Source organism: Pan paniscus, chromosome 5, assembly GCF_029289425.2.
Source record: "Pan paniscus chromosome 5, NHGRI_mPanPan1-v2.0_pri, whole genome shotgun sequence".
Lineage (NCBI taxonomy): Eukaryota > Metazoa > Chordata > Mammalia > Primates > Hominidae > Pan > Pan paniscus.
Window position 1 is genome coordinate 170,761,847 of NC_073254.2, and position 21,380 is coordinate 170,783,226.

At 43.9% G+C, this 21,380-nt stretch overlaps 1 protein-coding gene and 1 long non-coding RNA gene across 6 annotated transcripts in view; one reads left to right on the top strand and one right to left on the bottom strand.

The window, feature by feature from the left end:
* Positions 1-21,380, top strand: part of PLEKHG1 (pleckstrin homology and RhoGEF domain containing G1) — a 246,055-nt gene that overhangs the window by 143,804 nt on the left and 80,871 nt on the right. The gene's annotated exons all lie outside the window — the stretch shown is intronic.
* On the bottom strand, positions 269-7,864 carry LOC134730522 (uncharacterized). The gene is made up of 2 exons (XR_010112317.1): positions 7,661-7,864; positions 269-1,654 (listed from the first exon to the last, which is right to left on the bottom strand). It is a non-coding gene; the product is annotated as an uncharacterized LOC134730522 (long non-coding RNA).

Below are 21,380 nucleotides of genomic sequence, written 5' to 3' on the forward strand. Positions count from 1 at the left end.
GTGTGGCGGCTCACGCCTGTAATCCCAGCACTTTGGGACAGCCAAGGCAGGCGGGTCATTTGAGGTCAGGAGTTCAAGACCAGCCTGACCAACATGGTGAAACCCTGTCTCTACTAAAAATCCAAAAAACAAATTAGCCGGATGTGGTGGTGCATGCCTGTAGTCCCAGCTACTCAGGAGGCTGAGGCAGGAGAATCACTTGAGCCCAGGAGGTGGAGGTTGCAGTAAGCTGAGATTGCATCACTGCACTCCAGCCTGGGCAATGGAGCAAGACTCCATCTCAAAAAATAAATAAATAAGGAAGAAAGTAAGAAAGATTTTGGTGGTGCTTACCTGCTGAGATGAACATTACTGTCTCTACTAAATAACCTCATAAAATGTTTTAAATGCATTCTTTATTTAGGGCTTCAGACCAATGTATCTCCTACTGTTCCTCTCTCCCTTCTTCTATGTCTCCACCCCTTTTCCCTACCCTTTCTCCCATCATTCCTGATTACCTCCCACCCCCTCCTTTTTTTTCTACTCATTCCAGTTCATTTGACCTGCCAGTAGGGCTCTGTGAAATTATTTAACACCATAGTTAGTGTTTCAGGCTAATAAATACTGGGTCTAGCCTAGTTCAAAGGCAGGGATTGTGTTTATCTTGGTAGCATTCTGAAAACCTTGTGAGTGGGAGGGAATCAATAAGGGTAATGGACGAAAGCCATCAGATACCTAATAGAATGATGCTTGGAAGCTGAAGGTTCATTGTCACATTGATAAAGTTTGTAAGAAAACTGAATGCCCTCCCTTGTACTGCCTCGCCCTTCTTCTTTTATTTTTTATTTTTGTTGTTGTTGTTGTTGTTGAGATGGAATCTTGCTCTGTCGCCCAGGTTGGAGTGCAGTGGCACAATCTCTGCTCACTGCAAGCCCTGCCTCCCGGGTTCAAGTGATTCTCCTGCCTCAGCCTCCTGAGTAGCTGGGACTACAGGTGCATGCCACCGTGTTCAGCTAATTTTTGGTATTTTTAGTAGAGATGGGGTTTCACCGAGTTAGCCAGGATGGTCTCAATCTCCTAACCTCGTGATCTGCCTGCCTCGGCCTCCCAAAGTGTTGGGATTACAGGTGTGAGCCACCGCGCCTGGCCCCTGCCCTTCTTTTAACCTCATTTCTGTAGCCATTCCAAGAAGCCAAAATGAGAATGTGGGCACCAGAAGAAAAAGTAGGCAGTTAAAAAAAACAAATTATTAAAAAATTTTTACTGCATTGTTAAGACTTGCACTCCCCAAATCAACCAACATTGTTGTGGATGCTTTTCCATAAGAAATTGAAGTCAGCTCACATCTTTTCAGAGGTGGACTTTTAGAGAATACATTTACATTGTTAACCTTTACTTGTGGTACAGTTTTCAAATTACCAAGAACTTTGTGGCCATAGTGTAATCACTTCTTGGTATGATAATTATGAATGTGGTGACATCCCTCAGTGTCACCCTGAGAAACACTAAATCTCAGATAATGGCAAGGTCACCTTTGAATTCCTGACAGTCTTGACTGGCTTCTTGAAACTTGGAGCTGGGACAAATAGTTGAGTCGGTCCAAGGAAATCCGGGATATATGTGGTCCAAATCAGGCTTTGTAGGCCATTCTTCCCCGGTTGCAAGAATGCATGATCTGAAAATATATTATACACAGGGATTGTTTTTACTCCCATATCAAATGTCTAAGACCCAAGAAGGAGAGTATAGACGATAGAGGGAAAGAGCTATGTGAGTTTCAAAGTACCTATGATCAGTCCTGCAGTAATGCAGCCATGTGTCACTTAATGACAGCAATGTGTTCTGAGAAATATCAGGTGATTTTACCATTATACAGGCATCATAGAGTTTACTTACAAAACCTAGATTGTACAGCCTACCACACACCTAGGCTATATGGTATAACCCTTTGCTTCTAGGCTACAAAACTATACAGCATCTTACTATACTGAATAATGTAGGCAACTAAAACACAATGGCATTTGTGTATCTAAGCACAGAAAAGGTACAGTGAAAATGCGGTATTATAATCACATGGGACCATCATATCTGCAGTCCATCAGTGACCAAAACGTCGTTTTGTGGTGCGTGAACTCTATGACGCATAACATATGTGTTCTCAAAAATCACGCACTTTGGCCAGCCACAGTGGCTCATGCCTGTGGCTCATGCACTGTGGGAGGCCGAGGCAGGTGGATCACTTCAGGTCAGGAGTTCAAGACCAGCCTGGCCACCATGGTGAAACCCCGGCTCTACTAAAAATATAAAAATTAGCTGGGTGTGGTGGCAGGCACCTGTAATCCCAGCTACTCAGGAGGCTGAGGCAGGAGAATCGCTTGAACCTGGGAGGCAGAGGTTGCAGTGAGCCGAGATCGCGCCACTGCACTCCAGCCTGGGTGACAGAGCGAGACTCCATCTCAAAAAAAAAAAATCAGCAAAATCACATGCGGAGAAAAATGGGGTACCAAGAACAACACTCAAAAATTCATCCATGACACATATACAAAAAAAGTCAAAAATGGAGGCATAGTTTTATACATGATAAATGATTAAGACATACATACATGCTATAGTAAATATGGAACTTCACCTTGAAAAAGATTTGAAGTTTATGGAAGCCACCAGCTGCCCACACCGGCCACCCTGGAGAACAAAAGGAAGCAAGAGAGGGAGAAAAAGATAAAAAGAATAGAGAACAAAGAAGAAAAATATAAGATAGACTGAGAGGAAAGAGAAAATGAAAGAGGGGAGGCTGTGGGCAGGGCTGCAGCTTATGCCTTGTCAAGGGGGAGGGTCACCTGCCACGGGCTGGGAGTTGACAGACTGATGTGAATGGGCCAGGTTCCAAATGCACTCAGGGGAGACCAAGATAGCTGCTAGGTTGCCGGGAGCCTGCGTGTTTTGTTCCTATGCTGCTGTCACTAGATGCAATATTCTGCATTCACCCAGTGTTTCTCATGGATGAAATCTTGCAAAAGCAAAATTCAGAAATGAGAATTATGTACAAATTGTTCCCTAACATATTAATCTCGTGGGAACAAATTCATGTTTTCAAAACAAACATGATAGCAGAACTGACTGTACCTATTCTTTGGAGTATTATGACTTGTTACAAATAGGCTTCACCGCTTCTTCCTCCCCTTTACTCAGACTAGAAGATTAAAGAGTTCTATGATAGACCCTTGCCAAAAAACGTGGTCTTCCGTTAGTGTTAAATAAGACTAATAAAAACTGCCACAAATATCCTTAATTCACTTTTAATTTCCATCTTATAAGAAAACAAAATGGCTTGAAAGAATTTTAAACTCTTAGTAGTGTGAGAGTTGATTTATATTGTTGAAAACTAGCATGATTACTTGTAAATAGTTGTAGGAAGTTTTTTACTGAAAGGATTTGCATAATTTGGTCAAATATTCTTGCATAAACTATAGCATTTGCTATGAATGTGAAACTCTTAGTATGCCAAGGAGACTTAACATATCAGTGAGTTTCTAATGCTAAAATTTCCACCTACGTTTGTAGATTCAGAGTGAGTGCATTAAAGGAGAGGACAGACAGTGTAATGGGAGGGAAGTAGAATATATAGATAGCTGTTATTTTCATGGACATAACTAGGTGTGTTCAGTTCATTTGCAAGCTCAAACACTTTCAAAAATGCCTGTAACCGCAAAGTTCCTTTTTATTCTCTTAGGCTTTGCTTTTAAGGCAACATTTTGACTTTTAATGAACAGGCATTTTAAAAACTTCAGTTAACTCAGGTGATTGAGTAGCTATTATTACTGGTCTGCTGATATATTGCAAAGACCGCCTGTAGGCAAAATTCTATTGGAGATTTGCTAAAACAGGTCTTGTTCGGTTGGGTTAGAATCACGCTGCATTTTAAGTGTGTGCCATCTTGAATATTCAGTTGTACTGAGTGGGTAGAAAATTATAGAATTCAGAAAACTATCTTCTAAACACACCAGCCTTCAGCTGGGAGAAGTTTCCCATGGCCAGAAATTTCTTCCAAAGTGAAGTGTTACTTGCACCTCCGAAAACTGATCACATTGAAGATTTACCTGGGTCATGTGATACGCCGAGAGTTAGTGTGACAGTCCAGGCAGCCCTGTTCTGTAACACGTAGAACAGGAAAGACAGCTTGGACTAACTCATGACTTTTTAACCTACATAACTTAGTAGTTAACTGTTTTCTTATCATTTATGTTTCTGATTTTTCCTCTTCCCACTAAGATTGTTTTGCCACTTAAAGGGAATGGCAATTGTTCTAGATAGCAGCTTTCATGAAATTTTTAAAATCTGTTTTTTAAATTGTGGTAACATATACATCAGAATTAACAACAACTTTTGGCCGGGCGTGGTGGCTCACACCTGTAACCTCAGCACTTTGGGAGGCCAAGGTGGGTGGATCCCCTGAGGTCAGGAGTTTAAAACCAGCCTGGCCAACATGGTGAAACCCTGTCTCTACTAATAATACAAAAAGTTAGCCAGGCGTGGTGGCGCATGTGTGTAATTCCAGCTACTCGGGAGGCTGAGGCAGGAGAATCGCTTGAACTCAGGAGGTGGAGGTTGCAGTGAGCCAAGATCGCACCATTGCACTCCAGCCTAGGCGACAAGAGCGAAACTCCGTCTCAAAAAAAAAAAAAAAATTTAAGCATGCAATTCAGTGGTACCAAGTACATCAAGTACATTCACATTGTTGTACAACCATCACCACCATCCATCTCCAGAACTTTTCCATCCTCCAAACTGAAGTTCCGCACCCAATAAACAATAACTCCCATTCCCCACCCCAGCCTCAGGGAACCACCTTTCTACTTTCTGTCACTAGGACTTTGACTAATTGAGGTATCCCATATAAGTGTAATCAAACTATCTGTCTTGTTGTGACTAGCTTACTTCACTTAGCATATTATCTTCAAGGTTCATTCATGTGATAGCAAGTGTCCATTGTTTTCCTTCTTACGGCTGAGTAATATTTCATTGTGTGTGTAGATTGCATTTCGTTTATCCATTCATCCATTGATGCACACTTAGGTTACCTCCAATGGCATGGGATTTTCAATTTACTAGAACCACACCAAGTTTTAGAACTGGAAATAACTCAGTTAAATCTCACCATAAATTCTGAAAGAGTAAGGAGTGTTTTATTTGATATTTTATAAAATTTTATATGTTTTATATTCCTCACACTCAGCACTGTCTGACACTTAATAGGCCATTCGTAAATATTTGCTGAGTAAATTTTCTAGTATTTGCTGTCATTTTTATACACAAGGAAATGGAGATCCAGAGATGCCAGTGATTTCTCCAAATGGAAGCAAATCCTGGCTCTCACTTACTACCTTTGACCTTTTTTTTTTTTTTTTTTGAGACGGAGTCTTGCTCTGTCACCTAGGCTGGAGTGTGCAGTGCCACGATCACGGCTCGCTGCAACCTCCACCTCCCCAGTTCAAGTGATTCTCCTGCCTCAGCCTCCCCGAGTAGCTGGGATTACAGACGCCCCCCCACCATGCCCGGCTAATTTTTTTTGTATTTTTAGTAGAGACAGGGTTTCACCATGTTGGCCAAGCTGGTCTGGAACTCCTGACCTCAAGTGATTTCACCCACCTCGGCCTCCTGAAGTGCTGGGATTACAGGCGTGAGCCACTGCACCTATCTTTGATGTTGAACAATTCCTTCTGTGACCTGCAGTTTCTTCATCTTAAAATGGGGGAGATGTTGTGTTCCTTTTAAAATGGTATGAGGATTCAGTAAGTTAATGCACATGAAGTGATTAGCACCGACCTGGCATAACATAAACACTCAACAGCTGATAGCTGCTCACACCCCAGATCCTGCAGGTAAATATTGGCAGTGCCGGGATGCATCCTAGCCCTGCCTCCCAGCCGTTTCATTTGGAGACAACTGGAAAAAACCTGAAACATTTCATTGAGTGCCTCCTACATGCCAGTTAAGGCGGGTCCTCAAACATACTTGTCAATGAAATTTTCTGGAAACATACTTGATTGCCCAGTTGTCTACATCTCAGCCACTGACCAGGGTGAAATCCAGCCTGGACAGGTGTGAAGGGAAGAGCTGGCCACTTCATCTACGACCAGCTGCCACGTGGTTCAGACAAAACCAGAGCCTTGAGACAGAGGGAAATCTGTGCTAGGGGAACAATTAGGGTCACTTCCTTGGTAATGTTTTGAGATGAGTCTAAAGCAATCTGTGACATTACCCTTTTTTCCCCTAGCAGAAATATAGGTAGCCTTCTGAGGGTGAGAAATTGGCACCCGCTATCCTGTAAGACCACAGAGACTTTCTAGGCTCATCTGTATGTGATAATTAACGGACCAGTTGATAGTCTGGGACCTGGTTTTGCCACCTCCTGTTCTAAAGTAGGAGCTGGCTCTGAAGTTTCAGGTCCTATGTGAAAAGGGATGAGGAAAAGAAGACTACTGATAAAATACATAAATTTACTTGTATTCAGATTTATCTAGAATGTTCAAGGACTACTTTTGGTAAGAAAATGCACCCAAAGGGCTGGGAGCGGTGGCTCATGCCTGTAATCCCAGCACTTTGGGAGGCCAGGGTGGGTGGATCACGAGGTCAGGAGTTCGAGAACAGCCTGGCCAACATAGTGAAACCCCGTCTCTACTAAAAAGACAAAAATTAGCCGGGCATGGTGGCAGGTACCTGTAGTCCCAGCTACTCGGGAGGCTGAGGCAGGAGAATCGCTTGAAACCGGGAGGCTGAGGTTGCAGTGAGCTGAGATCATGCCACTGCACTCCAGCCTGGGTGACAGAGCAAGACTCTGTCTCAAAAAAAAAAAAAAAAAAATCTACTAGAAGAACATTCTTACTTCAAAAGGAGGAATAAAGGAAATATTATAATGTCTTTTGTGAGAAATACACAATTAACTGCATCAGTTATATTAATACCAAGGATAGGAAGCCTACATACATACATACTAAGAGGGGCTATTACTTAAGCGACTAAAGGCTATTGCCTAAGAAATCTGGTTAGGAGGAACAGCTGAAAACTAGGAATCTTTCTAAAGCCGAGGTTGCACATGAGAGTCACCTGGGGAGCTTGTACAATTCCCTCCACCTAAGCTGCACCCTGGGCTAGCGAAATCCCAGTCTCTGGAGCCGGGGTCCGTTTTCCTTGAAGTTCTGCAGATTCCAGTAGACGATCAGTATTGAGATTTAGTATCCTAACAGGAATTTTTTTTTAATAAAGCAAACAAACTTTTAAAGGCAGCACAAATTACCTCCTGATCCCCATGGAAAGTAACAAAATGACAGAAAACAGACTTTAAAATCTCCAAGAACTGAATCCAGATCCTGGCCCAGCCATTTCCCTGTTTGACTGGACAAGTTACTAAACTTTTCAATTTCTCAGTGTCTTCATCTGTAACATGGGAATAATAGGATTGTTGCAAAAATTAGATCATCCGTGTACAATGTTGAGCACAATGCTAGGTATAGCAAGCATTCAAATGAGAGATATTCATATAATAGTTAGACAAGACCAGTAATTTCTAGTACGTTCTAAAGTATTGTAATATTGTTATGCTTCCTAATCTATGTTAAGGTATTTCAGAAAATTATTTTAACTTTACAAATAAAAAAGATATTTTGTTGCAATTTTAATTTACCTGACATGTCTTCATGTAGTTGGAATAGATTTCCACTGTAATAGAGGGCTGCAGTGGTGGAATGAATACTTTTTTTTTTCAGAATTTTGATCTGAGCTGAGTCAAATTGGAGTTAATTTAATGGACAGAGCACACAGGTCTGGGCTTCAGACCCATGCTGACAGTCAGCTGTATGCCCATGGACAAATAACCATTCTGACCTCAGCTTCATCCTCTGTAAATGAGTCTAATTCAAGAAGCATAAGTCTACTGATGACTAGCGATGGCATCTCCACCAGCCTCAGCCCTCAAAAATGCAACCAGGAAATAAGTAAGTCCTTTGAGCAGCCAAAATAGATATTTCAAATGCCCAACAGTGAGGCCTGTGTCCTTCCCCAGGGAGACGCCCCGAGCTCTCACTAAGAGCCTATTTACCCTACATGTTTAAAATAAGCTTAATTATTTGGTTTCTTAGCCCATGGCAAATGGACGGGGGTAGGAGGAGGTGGATGTGACAGCACCAAGGAGCCAGAGGAAAGAACTCCTTAGTAGTCTAATTAATATAAGGCCATTTGGAAGGGTGAGGACTCACCTTGATCCTCTTGGTAGTTTTTCCTTGTGAATTATGGCCCAGAGCAAAACTGAAATCCTTACCGATGAGCCTAAATAGCAAGGAAAATTTGTATAATGTTTGCTGTAGTATCTCAAATATATTGTAGTGGCCAGGCGAGGTGGCTCACGCCCGTAATCCCAGCACTTTGGGAGGTCAAAGTGGCTGATTCACCTGAGATCAGGAGTTCGAGACTAGCCCAGCCGACATGGTGAAACCCTGTCTCTACTAAAAATACAAAAAGCCGGGCATGGTGGAAGGCACCAGTAATCCCAGCTACTCGGGAGGCTGAGACAGGAGAATCACTTGAACCTGGGAGGCAGAGGTTGCAGTGAGCCGAGATCACACCAGTGCACTCTAGCCTGGGCGACAGAGCGAGACTCTGTCTCAAAAAAAAATAAAATAAAATATATTGTCTGTTGGCTGGCCTTCATAAAAAAAGTAAGTTTTTAATTATAATGAACTTTGTAAAGGTTTTTCATTGTGGGAAGACATACATAACTTAAAACTTATTTTAACCATTTTTACGTATATAATTCAGTGGCATTAAGTATATACACAGTGTTGCCCAACTATGGCCACTGTCCATTTCCAGAACTTTTTCATCATCCCAACACAGAAACTCTGTACCTGTTAAACACTGACTCCCCATTCCCCTCTCCCCAGCTCCTGGCAACCTCCAGTCTACTTTCTGTCTCTCTGAATTTGCCCACTCTGGATCCCTCATGTAAGTGAAACCTTACAGGATTTGTCCTTTTGCAGCTGGCTCATTTCACTTAGCATGTTTCCAAGGTTCATTCATGTTGCAACCTGCATCAGGATTTAACTAATTAGAATTACCTTTTAATACTTAGGAAAGATTCCTGTACAATAACTGATCCCTTAACCAAGGTAAGATGACACTTTATAAAAACAAAGAATCCTCCTTACTCTGTAAGGGGAGGAGGTTTTATGAAAATAATGCAGACATGATGAGAAATTGCCAGCCTCCGTCCAACCCAAAGCAAAACTGAGTGTTAAGATTCTTTATTTTAGTCGTGGCACAGTGGCTCATGCCTGTAATCCCAGCACTTTGGGAGGCCGAGGCAGGCAGATCATTTGAGCTCAGGAGTTAAAAGCCAGCCTCGGCAACATGGCGAAACCCTGTCTCTACAAAAAAATACAAAAATTAGCCAGGCATGATGGTGCCTTCCTGTAGTCCAAGCTACTTGGGAGGCTGAGGTGGGAGGATGGCTTGAGCCCGGGAGGTGGAGGCTGCAGTGAGCTGTGATTATGTCACTGCACTTTAGCCTGGGCAACAGAGCCAGAGCCTGTCTCAAAAAAATAAAATTTTTATGAAAGATTCTTTGTTTTGTTAAACTAATATAAATTAATTCCTAATGACCAACACCCCTCACCCCCACCCCCATAAAGTCGACCACTTTAAAAATGGAGAGAGTCTGCTGTTTCAAATGGCAGGATCTCGCTGGGGCAGAATCACCCCTGAAGGACATTGTGGGGTGTGTGTGTGTGTGTGTTGGGAGAGGCAGGGGGAGCCATCCCTTTATACTTTAAAATATTTTCTTTTGAAAAAAGCCTTTATCTCTTTGGATCCACAAGAAATGTTACAAGTGTCCCTTCAGTTTCATAATGGGGCTTATGGTGATGCCCTTAACCTTTCAGAAAGCCCGAAGTGGGTGCCTCATAAGGAGGGGACCTGCCGAGCTGGCCGCCCAGCAGCTGCCGACCATAAATACACAACTGCTGAAAAGACTGCTGCTTTTGTCTGATTTTCCATAAAGCAGCGGATAAATTACTCAACCCAGGGGTCTGTTTATGGCCTCGTAAATGCTGTTCCAAATGCAAATGCACAGAGAGAAAAGGGTGAGAGTTAATCTACTTTTGATTAGAGAACCGTTTCTTGTGCAAAGTGGGAGTGAGGTGGGTGGGAAGAGAGTTAAAAACGAAATGCATAGTTTAGGGACCTTTGTCATCTTCAAGAGGTGGTGTTGTAAAAAAATGCTGCCCCTGCGACAAAGGCTGGGAGCAAGGGAGGAATGTTGGGCTGGGTTAAGATTCTGTACAGCCCTCGCCTCTTAGCTAGAGAGGGAGCAGCGGGGGCACCGTTAACCCTTGCCTTCCCGTGCTCTGCACATTGCTCGTTTCTGGGAATTCACTCCATGAGGTTGCCGAGTCTACACTCATTAGGTGCTGGGAACGCTAAAGCACAGTGCCTACTAACTGTTGATACCAGTTTCAGGGAGAGAAGGAATGACAAAGATATTTTTATAGCACTACACGATGATGACCCTATGCTTAAAGACTTAGAGTACCTGACCCAGACAGGGGACAGGAAGGGTCAGAGGAGGATTCCTGGGAAGTATCTTGAAGGATGAATGAGCCAGGTGGTGATGAGCAGGACAGCCAATACTGGCAGTGAGAAAAGAATAGACAATAATAGAACGGCATGAGAGGGCAGGGAACAGGGACATTCCTGAAAGAGCAGTGAGTGAGTGCCTGTGTTGGTAGAGGTGAGGGAGTTGAGGGGGGAGCAAGAAAGTGGTCAAAGATGAGCCCAGGAAGGTCGGGAGGGATTTAAGAGTCCTTGAAGGATTTTACCCAGGAGGTATGACATCAAATTTGCGTTTTAGAAAATCATGCTAGATAGGTTTGAAAAGTTGTGGGGAATCAGACCCACAGTAGAGAGCTGGGTTAGGATGTCCTTGCAGTAGTCCAGGTGAGAGATGAGAACAAGGTCAAGGCAGCGATGAGAGAGAGGACAAGTCAGTTTCAAAAAAAGATATAGGTGGGAGAGGAGAGGCGGGATTTGTTGTTTGGGTGGTCATAGCAAGAGGGCAAGGGTCTTGGAAACTTTTAGATGGCATTAGGACTTTCTTTTTTTTTCTCTTTTTCTTTTTCTTTTTTGAGATCGAGTTTCACTGTCATTGCCCAGGCTGGAGGGCAATGGCACAATCTTGGCTCACCGCAACCTCTGCCTCCAGGGTTCAAGCAGTTCTCCTGCCTCAGCCTCCAATGTAGCTGGGATTACAGGCATGCACCACCACACCCGGCTAATTTTTTGTGTTATTAGTAGAGACAAGATTTCTCTGTGTTGGTCGGGCTAGTCTCAAACTCCCGACCTCAGGTGATCCACCTGCCTTGGCCTCCCAAAGTGCTGAGATTACAGGCATGAGCCACTGTGCCTGGCCGGCATCAGGACTTTTTGTTTTTTTGAGATAGGATCTCGCTCTGTTACCCAGGCTGTAGTGCTGTGGCGTGATCATACCTCACTGCAGCCTTGATCTCCTGGGCTCAAGCAACCCTCCCGCCCTAGTTTCCCAAGTAGCTGGGACTACAGATACATGGCACCACGCCTGGCTAATTTTTTAATTTTTTTGTGGAGACAGGTCTCACTTTGTTGCCCAGACTGGCTTTGAACTCCTGGCCTCAAACAATCCTTCCGCCTAGGCCTCCCAAAGTGCTAGGACTATAGGCATGAGCCACCGCGCCTGGCCGGCATCCAGGACTTTTTATGCACATGTCTCCCCTGACAATAATCTTCAGACTCTCTGCCAACGTTGATGGTTAGTAATAAGCTGCTTAAGTAAATTAGCCTTCCTACGGCACTGTTATTGCCAGTGGCAGAGAATGGTGGGGGGATAATTCTTTATTATGATTCATCAGCATATAGAGTTCATTTACTTTTGAACCCAAAAAGGCTCCAATCTGACCTACCTTGCTGCTCTGGGAAGGAACCTGGGACCTAGACGGCCACACAGCAGGCACCAACACCTGCACATGTGTGCTGAGCTGCCTTGAATGGACCATGTGTGCAGTTTAACCCCTGGAATGATGAGGAGACACTGGTGGTTGTATTCTTTCTGCTTCATGCTGAAGCTACGGAGCCTCAGCAAGGAAGTAACTCGCCCAGGGCCTGAGTCCTAGACCCAGACTGCCTGACCTTGAGGCCGATGTGTTTCCCACCTCGCTACATCGGGAGCCAGCCCTGCGGCTGAGGCCTTCATGTTGCATCCGGCAGTGCCTTACCCTGTCCTCAGATAAATCCATCCTGGGAAAGCAAATTTACTTTCCCAAGACAGTAAATTTAATGTTTTTATTAAAGATTTAATTTTTAATTTAAAAAAATTTATTTTTTTCCATCTTGTGGTAGATAGAAGCTGCATTTACTACAAGAAAAAGCAGAGGGCACTTCTGTTCAGATTATAAAATTGCTGCTGTGGAAATTCATATCTCTTGAAAAATCACTTATGGAAACCTCGTCCGTAAGAGTCCACTCTCTTAGGTTGAAGAGGGAAGAAAATTTTCCCCACATCACCTTTTTCACCCTGTGGGGCATGAATTAGGACCAGGCCTCCTGGACAGTATGACAGAAGGACATCTTCGTGTTTACCCCCTGGCCCCATGCTCTTTGAGAAAGTCAAGTTTCTGGGGAACATCCCATCACTTTGGCCCACGCACCTTGCAGACACCCTCCAGCTCCATCTGCACGGTGCCTCTGCCTGCTCCCCTGCAGATCCTCAAGCCTGTGACTGTTTCTGGATCAATACATAACTTTTGGTTAAGATTCTTCTGTGATGAGATCAACAGCAATATAGTCAGCGAGACAATCAGATATATCCTAAGGGCTCCTCATTGTTTTTGGTACAATGAGCGGAATAACTTAGCCATGAGTTTCCATATTTAGCAGCAGATTACCTAATGCCGCCAGGGTGTAATCACATTCATCTGCCTTGACAAACCGCCCATGAAGAGGTCGGTCCTTGTGTAGACTCTTTATTTTAATATATACAACTGCATTGCATTGCGACTTTCAAGTAGAATAGCTTGATTTTGAGGGGCATTACCAATCTACGTGACTCAGGAGATGAGAAGTTGAGCTAATGACTTCCAGCCTTTTCCAGTTAATATTGTCCAGGTAACCCCTGCCTTTTTTGGCTGGCTGAAATTTGATTTTGATTGAGGGTTACAGTTTCAAGTCATTTAGCACAAATAAGTCAAGGCTTTTGTCTTTAAGGCCTTGTTATCCACCAAATGAACACTATTTGAGTACGTACTGTATGCAGACCAGTTGCTGTGAGATAATCTATACTACTGTTCCTGTCTCAGTAAAATTAGATGGGCAAGTGTTCCAACTTATTAAATAAGTCATATAGGTAATTATTGTCCAACACATGTTTAAGTAAAGTATATGATAATTGATCATGTGTATGTGGAAAAGCTGTACCTGTTTTTGTTTATTTGTTTTAAGATGGAGTCTCGCTCTGTCACCCAAGCTGGAGTGCAGTGGCTCACTGTAACCTCTGCCTTCCAGGTTCAAGCGATTCTCGTGTCTCAGCCTTCTGAGTAGCTGGGATTACAGGCGCCCACTACCACGCCGAGCAATTTTGTTTTTGTATTTTTAGTAGAGACGGGGTTTTACCATGTTGGTCAGGCTGGTCTCGAACTCTGACCTCAGGTGATCTGCCCGCCTTGGCCTCCCAGAGTGCTGGGATTACAGGCGTGAGCCACCGCACCCCACCTGCTATATCTGTTTTAATGGGCCATTATTTGGTGTCCTTATTTCAAAATTTCTTGTTCACTAGAATTAAGAGTCCTCAGGTGAAGTGTGGGTTGTTACTTCATTTCTGAACAGGAAATGTTTTCCTGCAATAATCAATTGCCATTTTGATGTTTGGTGAAGGCTTTTAAGCCATCAGTGTATTAAAATGGCATGCAGAGCTCATGGATGAAGTGAGAACAGCCCTGATAAAAACCCAGATTGTCTGTGGTGCACACAAGTATGTGTGTGTGTGTGTGTATGTGTGTGTCAGAAGTTACTCTAAGAAGCTTCTTCCTTACACACACTCCTGTGTGAAGTGTTAGAACACCTGCCACAATCACCTAGCCATAGTGATAGGGATTCTTTTTTTCTTCTTCTTCTTCTTCAACATTTAAGTTCCGGGGTACATGTGCGGGATGTGCAGTTTTATTACGTAGGTAAACATGTCCCATGGTGGTTTGCTGTGCAGATCAACCCATCACCCAGGTATTAAGCCCAATATTCATTAGCTATTCCTCCTGATGCTCTCCCTTCCCTCACCCCCTCCCAACAGGCCCCAGTGTGTGTTGTTCCCCTCCCTGTGTCCATGTGTTGTTCAGCTCCCACTTATAAGTGAGAACATTTGCTGTTTGGTTTTCTGTCCCTGAGTTAGGTTGCTGAGGATAATGGCTTCCGGCTCCATCCATGATTTCATTCCTTTTTATGGCTCTATAGTGTTCCATGGTGTATACGTACCACATTTTCTTTATCCAGTCTATCATTGATGGGCATTTGGGTTGATTCTATGTCTTTGCTATTGTGAATAGCGCTGCATTGAACATATGCACACATGTATCTTTATAATAGAATGATTTATATTCCTTTGGGTATATAGCCAGTAATGGGATTGCTGGGTCAAATGCTATTTCTGCCTCTAGATCTTTGAGGAATCACTACAATGGTTAAACTAATTTATCCCACCAACAGTGGAAAAGTGTTCCTTTTTCTCTGCAACCTTGCTAGCATCTGTTTCTTGACTTTTTTTTTTTTTTTTTTTTGAGACAGAGTTTTACTCTTGTTGCCCAGGTTGGAGTGCAATGGCACGATCTCGGCTCACTGCAACCTCTGCCTCCAGGTTCAAGTGATTCTCCTGCCTCGGCCTCCCGAGTAGCTGGAATTACAGGCACACACCACCACGCCTGGCTAATCTTGTATTTTTAGTAGAGATGGGGTTTCACCATGTTGGTCAGGCTGGTCTCAAACTCCTGACCTCAGGTGATCTGCCTGCCTTGGCCTCCCAAAGTGCTGGGATTACAGGCGTGAGCCACCACACCTGGCCATTTCTTGCCTTTTTAACAATCGTCATTCTGACTAAGCATGAGATGGTATCTTTTTGTGGTTTTGATTTGCCTTTCTCTAATGATCAGTGGTGTTGAGCTTTTTTTCATATGTTGTCTGTGATACGGATGCTCTTCTACACAGCTCCTGAACCTCTTTGTATGTTTCCATTTCAGTACGTGAGCATTTTCCTTTGAAGGCTCTCTTCAGAGCTTCCATCTTTCTCTTCATTTCTGATTTGTCTTCATTTCAGAATGATTCCTAATTCTCTAGAGCTAAAACACCCTGCTTTCCAGCCTCCCCATCATGTCATGATTTCATATTACTTGAAAGTAGCATGGTGCTCAGAGAGCTGATCGAATGCGTCTGCCCTGACTCCCTGTGACTGGTTTGGGGAAGGAGTGTGTTTCTGTGGGACGAGGTATATAGAGACTTGTCCATAAAGAGGGATCAAGTGGCCCACCGTGGGGTGGCAAGAAATGGGATGTCTTAAAGGAGTGTAAAGGCATGCATTAGTGAGAAGGAAGGACGAGAACTCGTGAGCCAGGCTTGAACGTGGCAGATGGTTGAAAGCTGGCGTGCTTGGCTGAAGGAAAACATGCCATGGGATGTATACATATGAAAACATGAAGGCAGTGGGTACCGCGTGTGAATGGGGCTGATCCTAATTCAGATATAGCCTGTGATGATCTTGGCAGGTGGGAGGTGCCTAGTCAATCAGGGTGGCTGTTTTTGGTTGGCTCCTACCTGACACCTGATAAAAATTACCTTTAACTCTCAAAATTAATCATCAGCAAACCCCTCCTCCTGTTTAAATATACTGTGTTAAGGTATAAAACCTTTGAAGTGACCCTGTAGGGTTTCAGTGCCCAGGCTATTGTCAGCAGATCCTGGTTTGAGCATGGCTTGAGGCATTTACTCTCTGTGTGACCTCAGGGGAGTGATGGAGCCTTTCTCAGCTTCCGGGAAAATGGGATGAGTGGGACCCGTCTCCTAGGGTTGCGGTGAAGATGAAATGAGAGAATGCATATAAAGCAGACAGCTCAGTGCTTAGCAATAAACTTTAAAATAACAACAATGATGATTGCCAGGTGTGGTAGCTTATGCCTATAATCCCAGCACTTTGGGAGGCTGAGGTGGGAGGATCACTTGAGGTCAGGAGTCTCCTGGGCAACATAGTGAGACCCTATCTTTACAAAAAAATAGAAAAGTTAGCCCAGTGTGGTGGTGTGAGCCTATAACCCCAGCTACTGGGAAGGCTGAGGCGGGAGATTGCTTAAGGCAGGATTTCCAGGTTGCAGTGAGCTGTGATCATGCCACTGCATTCTCACCTGGATGACAGAGCCAGTCTCTAAACAAAACTAAAGAAAAAAGAAAAACCAATAATGATGATAAATAGCAGTGAGGAGTTAAAATTCAGATTATGTAATAATGTACATTTATTTTACTGATTTTTTTCCCCATATTAAAAACCCTTTGGGCTTTACTTAATTTTCCTTAATCACCATGTTTCAAATTACACCAGTAGTCCTCTGATTATAATGAAGATGAATCAGTTTCTTATTTTCAGATGCTTCAAGTGTTGCCAAGACATTGCATCCCTCCACCACCTCACCAGCCATTCCCATTTTCCACTTTAAGGATTATAGCCACGTTTAATTGTGTCTGTCTGCTTCCTTACCTGGCCTGGGACCTGGAGAGTAAAAAGGTAGTTTAAAAAAGAAATAAAAAGCTGTGTAAAGTTAACCTGATGACAAGGAAGACAAAGTTGTAGGAAAGGAAGTCAACTGGAGGGATCATTCTCAAAGGAGTGGTTAATAAACTCGCTTCAAATTTCTATCTAGTGAGTGCCCACTGCAGCCTCATACTGAGCTTTACTCCAGGGGATTCTGGTAAACACGGCGGTGGCCCGTTTTGAAGACTTTAAAATACATAGTCTTCGAAGACTTTGTATTTACATGCATTCAACAGCACATAGATTATTTCAGAAATGCTTTGCTTTTTTTTTTTTTTTTTTTTTTTGGTAGCTAGAAATAATGATAGGATTTACACTATAGAAAAAACAGTAATGGGAGGTTGCAAATAGGTCTGGAAAGATACTTCAGTATGCAACAGGACTTCATCATGGCCAACTGTCTACCTCTGTCAGTTTTAGAAGCACTTTGGCATATGAGAACGTTGTCAATGTAATTTGGAAACTGCAATTTCGAAAATAAATATTTAACAAGGCAACAAAATTAAGTTTTTCTGCTTCGTTATTATTGTAAAAAGGCCTCTTATAAGGACTTTTCTAATTGTTATACCGAAAGGTAATATAAGGAACTGATTTTAGTGTTATGTTTATACCAAACTGCTTTTCCATTATTATAACTTTTTTAGGTTTCAGTACATTTATACACATCCACATGAAGTCAATAAATGACATCACTGTGAAGTAAATGAAGACAATCGATTTCTTTCTTTTTTTCTTTCTTTTTTTTTTTTTTTTTGAGACAAAGTCTCACTCTATTGCCCAGGCTGGAGTGCAGTGGCACAATCATGGCTCACTGCAACCTCCACCTCCTGGGTTCAAGCGATTCTCCTGCCTCGGCCTCCCAAGTAGCTGGGACTACAGGGATGCGCCACCATGCCCAGCAAATTTTTGTATGTTTAGTAGAGACGAGGTTTCACCGTGTCAGCCAGGATGGTCTCGATTACTTGACCTTGTGATCCACCCAGGCTGGAGTGCAGTGGTGCGATCTCGGCTCACTACAACCTCCACCTCCCAGGTTCAAGCGATTGTCCTGCCTCAGCCTCCCGAGTAGCTGATGTTACAGGCCTGTGCCACCACACCCAGCTAATTTTTGTATTTTCGTAGAGACGGGGTTTCAGGCTGGTCTCGAACTCCTGACCTCAGGTGATCCACCTGTCTCGGCCTCCCAAAGTGCTGGGATGCAGGGGTGAGCCACCACACCTGGCCTAAGACAATTGATTTCGGTAATGATTGTCAGAAGTGTAGGAAAAGATGGGCGTCCTGTTGCTTTAAGAACTTTAACATATTAATACTAATTCTATTTCTTAATTTCTTGTTCATAGATGTGTTTTTGCTTAAAGTCTTTAAGGGAAAACCAAACAAATATTCCTAATTGTCTTCAAGCAAAGATGTATTTCTCTTTCTACTCATCATTTCTATTTTTAACAGAATTCCTTTTCCAAGTTTCTTTTCTGGGAAGAGCTGCCACCTCCTGCCCCTTCCTAGGCCCGGCTGGCCCATCTCCTCACTATGAGAAAGCTCCCAGCTCTCCCCCTTTCAGGAGGAAGTAGCAAAACAATAGAGGGGACTGAACAGGCGCATGTATCATCTGTCACAGCTTAACAAGAAGGCCATTCCTGACATTTTTTACCAATGGTTTATGTACTGCAAGTATTATAGTTGGTAAATGAGGCTGAAACCACCCGATATTTTATTCTTTTACTCAGGCATCTCAGAGCCATTAACAGAGTTCCACACATCACATTACCAGTAAGATCAGCCTCTGTCATATCTTTCTTCCCCCTTTGTCTTCCCCTTTCTTTCTCTCTTTTTCTTTCTTTTTTTTTTTTTTTTTTTTTTGAGTCTCACTCTGTTGCCCAGGCTGGAGTGCAGTGGCGCAATCTCAGCTCACTTCAACCTCTGCCTCCCGGGTTCAAGCGATTCTCCTGCCTCAGCGTCCCAAGTAGCTGGGATTACAGGTGCCCACCACCAACCCCGGCTAATTTTTTTTTTTGTATTTTTAGTAGAGACGGGGTTTCGCCATGTTGGCCAGGCTGGTCTCGAGCTGCTGACCTCTGATAACCTGCCTGCCTCGGCATCGGAAAGTACTGGGATTACAGGCATGAGCCACTGTGCCCGGCCCAACCCTCTCTTTTTCTTTCTTCCCTTTCTTCTCCTTCCTTCCCCCTGCCCAAAGCTATTGCCAGAAAGATTGTGTCCATTCCTTCTACATTGGATTTTCAGTACATTTCTTTGTGGTGTGGGGTCTAGACTGTATGGACCCAGGGAAAACTCTATCTCCATAGTAAGAGCTTTTGTATCCAGCCTAATGCAGTGGCCGGAGACCACCATTCCCCAGATCCCGTTTCTTTGGCTGTAACTTCCTCCTCCCTAGGTGTTCACAGAGAAAGAAGAGAAAAGAGATTCACTTAAGATTGGACTTCTGATACTTTTATCTATAGGCTACAGCAGGACATTTTATTATACCCTGTTCTGTGGCTTATTTGGAAGAAACATAAAGGGCTTCTTTCATTTGCAGTGTGTTCTTCTGTACTCTCACAGTACTTTGTAAATAATTCTTGTAGCACTTAAATGGTCAAACTCTGAACTTCTTTTACATGTTGTTCTCCCTCGTTCTCCTTTGAGCACCAACAGGAGGGATAAAGCTTCTTTTTTTTTTTTTTTTTTTTTTTTTGAGACGGAGTTTTGTTCTTGTTGCCCAGGCTGGAGTGCAATGGCACAGTCTCAACTCACTGCAACCTCCGCATCCCAGGTTCAAGCAATTCCCCTGCCTCAGCCTCCCAAGTAGCTGGGATTACAGCTGCCCACCACCACACTTGGCTAATATTTTTGTATTTTTAGTAGAGATGGAGTTTCACCATGCTGGGCCAGGCTGTTCTGGAACTCCTGACTTCAGGTGATCCACCTGCCTCAGCCTCCCAAAGTGTGGGGATTACAGGTGTGAGCCACCGTGCCCGGGCCTTAACCAATATCTTATCAGTCACAATGTTCTGTAAGGGCACTCTTTGTGCAAAGGACAATGGCTGGAAAATCAAACCCATGTTTTTTCTTAGAGCTTGGGCCCTAGCAAGAACAAAATGAGCCAGCCTGAGTACATGGAAATCTACGATCTGGATTAACTAGGCCAAAAGTAGGCCTGTCTTCTTTCACCACAAACTCCCAGAGATGCCTTTCAACCTTTCATCTTGGCTTGAAGAAGTCCAGTCCAGGGGGTACCAAACCTCAGAACAGCCCTGCCCAGGCCTCTGCAGATGGGGCCTGCTAGAGCTGGCCCTGGCTTGGTTTTACCTCACCAGCCACCTAGGAAGGAAAATCAGAGGAGAGAAGCCAATGGGTCCTTCTCTGCAGAGGGAGCAGCCCAGCTGTCTCCATGCTACAGCCAAAAGGAAGAGGAGACAGATGGGTCCCCATGTACTCATTGACTTTAACTCACTCATGCCACAGTGGATGAGAAAGCATCCTTCCTGGGAGCTGGTGAAACAGCAGCTTCCTCCTTAGGGTGGGAAGTGACGAAGAGAGAGGAGCCCCAGACTTCCTTCCACTGAAAGCCCACATGGCTGATCAGTCACTTCAACCATGCTGTCACCCTGGACTCCATGCTTTCTATTATTCTCCACATCCCATTAAATACCTCTCCTCTCCACCTGACTCAGGGTTAGGAGTTGGTCTGCACATACCTGTCTGCTGCATGCATCACCTAACCAGCCTCCCCAGCAGCTTTATAGCTTCTCTCCTATTTTCTTTGTCTTTATTTTTTTTATTTTTATTTTTTTTAGACAGAGTTTAGCTCTTGTTGCCCAGGCTGGAGTGCAGTGGTGCAATCTCAGCTCATTGCAACCTTTGCCTCCCGGGTTCAAGCGATTCTCCTGCCTCAGCCTCCCGAGTAGCTGAGATTACAGGTGCCTGCCACCATGCCCCGCTAAATTTTGTATTTTTAGTAGAGATGGGGTTTCACCACGTTGCCCAGGCTGGTCTTGAACTCCTGACCCCAGATGATCCACCTGCGTTTGCCTCCCAAAGTGTTGGGATTACAGGCATGAGCCACTGCACCCGGCCCTGTTTTCTTTATTGATGATGGAACCATCTTTAATCTCACCACATGCTTCAGTGGTTACCACCAGCTATGTAGCGTGGAAGATTCTGCATGACCTGTCCCGGCCCCCATTTAGCCTCATCTAGCAGTGCAGCCCCACCCTCAAGGGTCTGTGTGTTTAGGCGCACGCCCTGCTCTGTCCAGCTGGTCTCAACCCTGACATCTGGCTGGCCTGAAATCTAGCCCTTTTCAACTCCTTTTAGTGTCCTTTTTGTTACCCTGTGCCTTTGTTTACCCATTTCTGGCCTCCTAGATGTTGTCTTCTTCCTCCTTTCGCTGTGTTGAAACTCCATCCTTCAAGATTCAGCTCCACCCTCACCTTCCCTGTGAAGCCTCTCCCCTCCCTGGAACGGACCACTTCCGCCTTTCCTGCCCTCTCTTGTGAACTGAATCTCTATCAGTCTTGCTGCCAAAACACTATTCTATTTA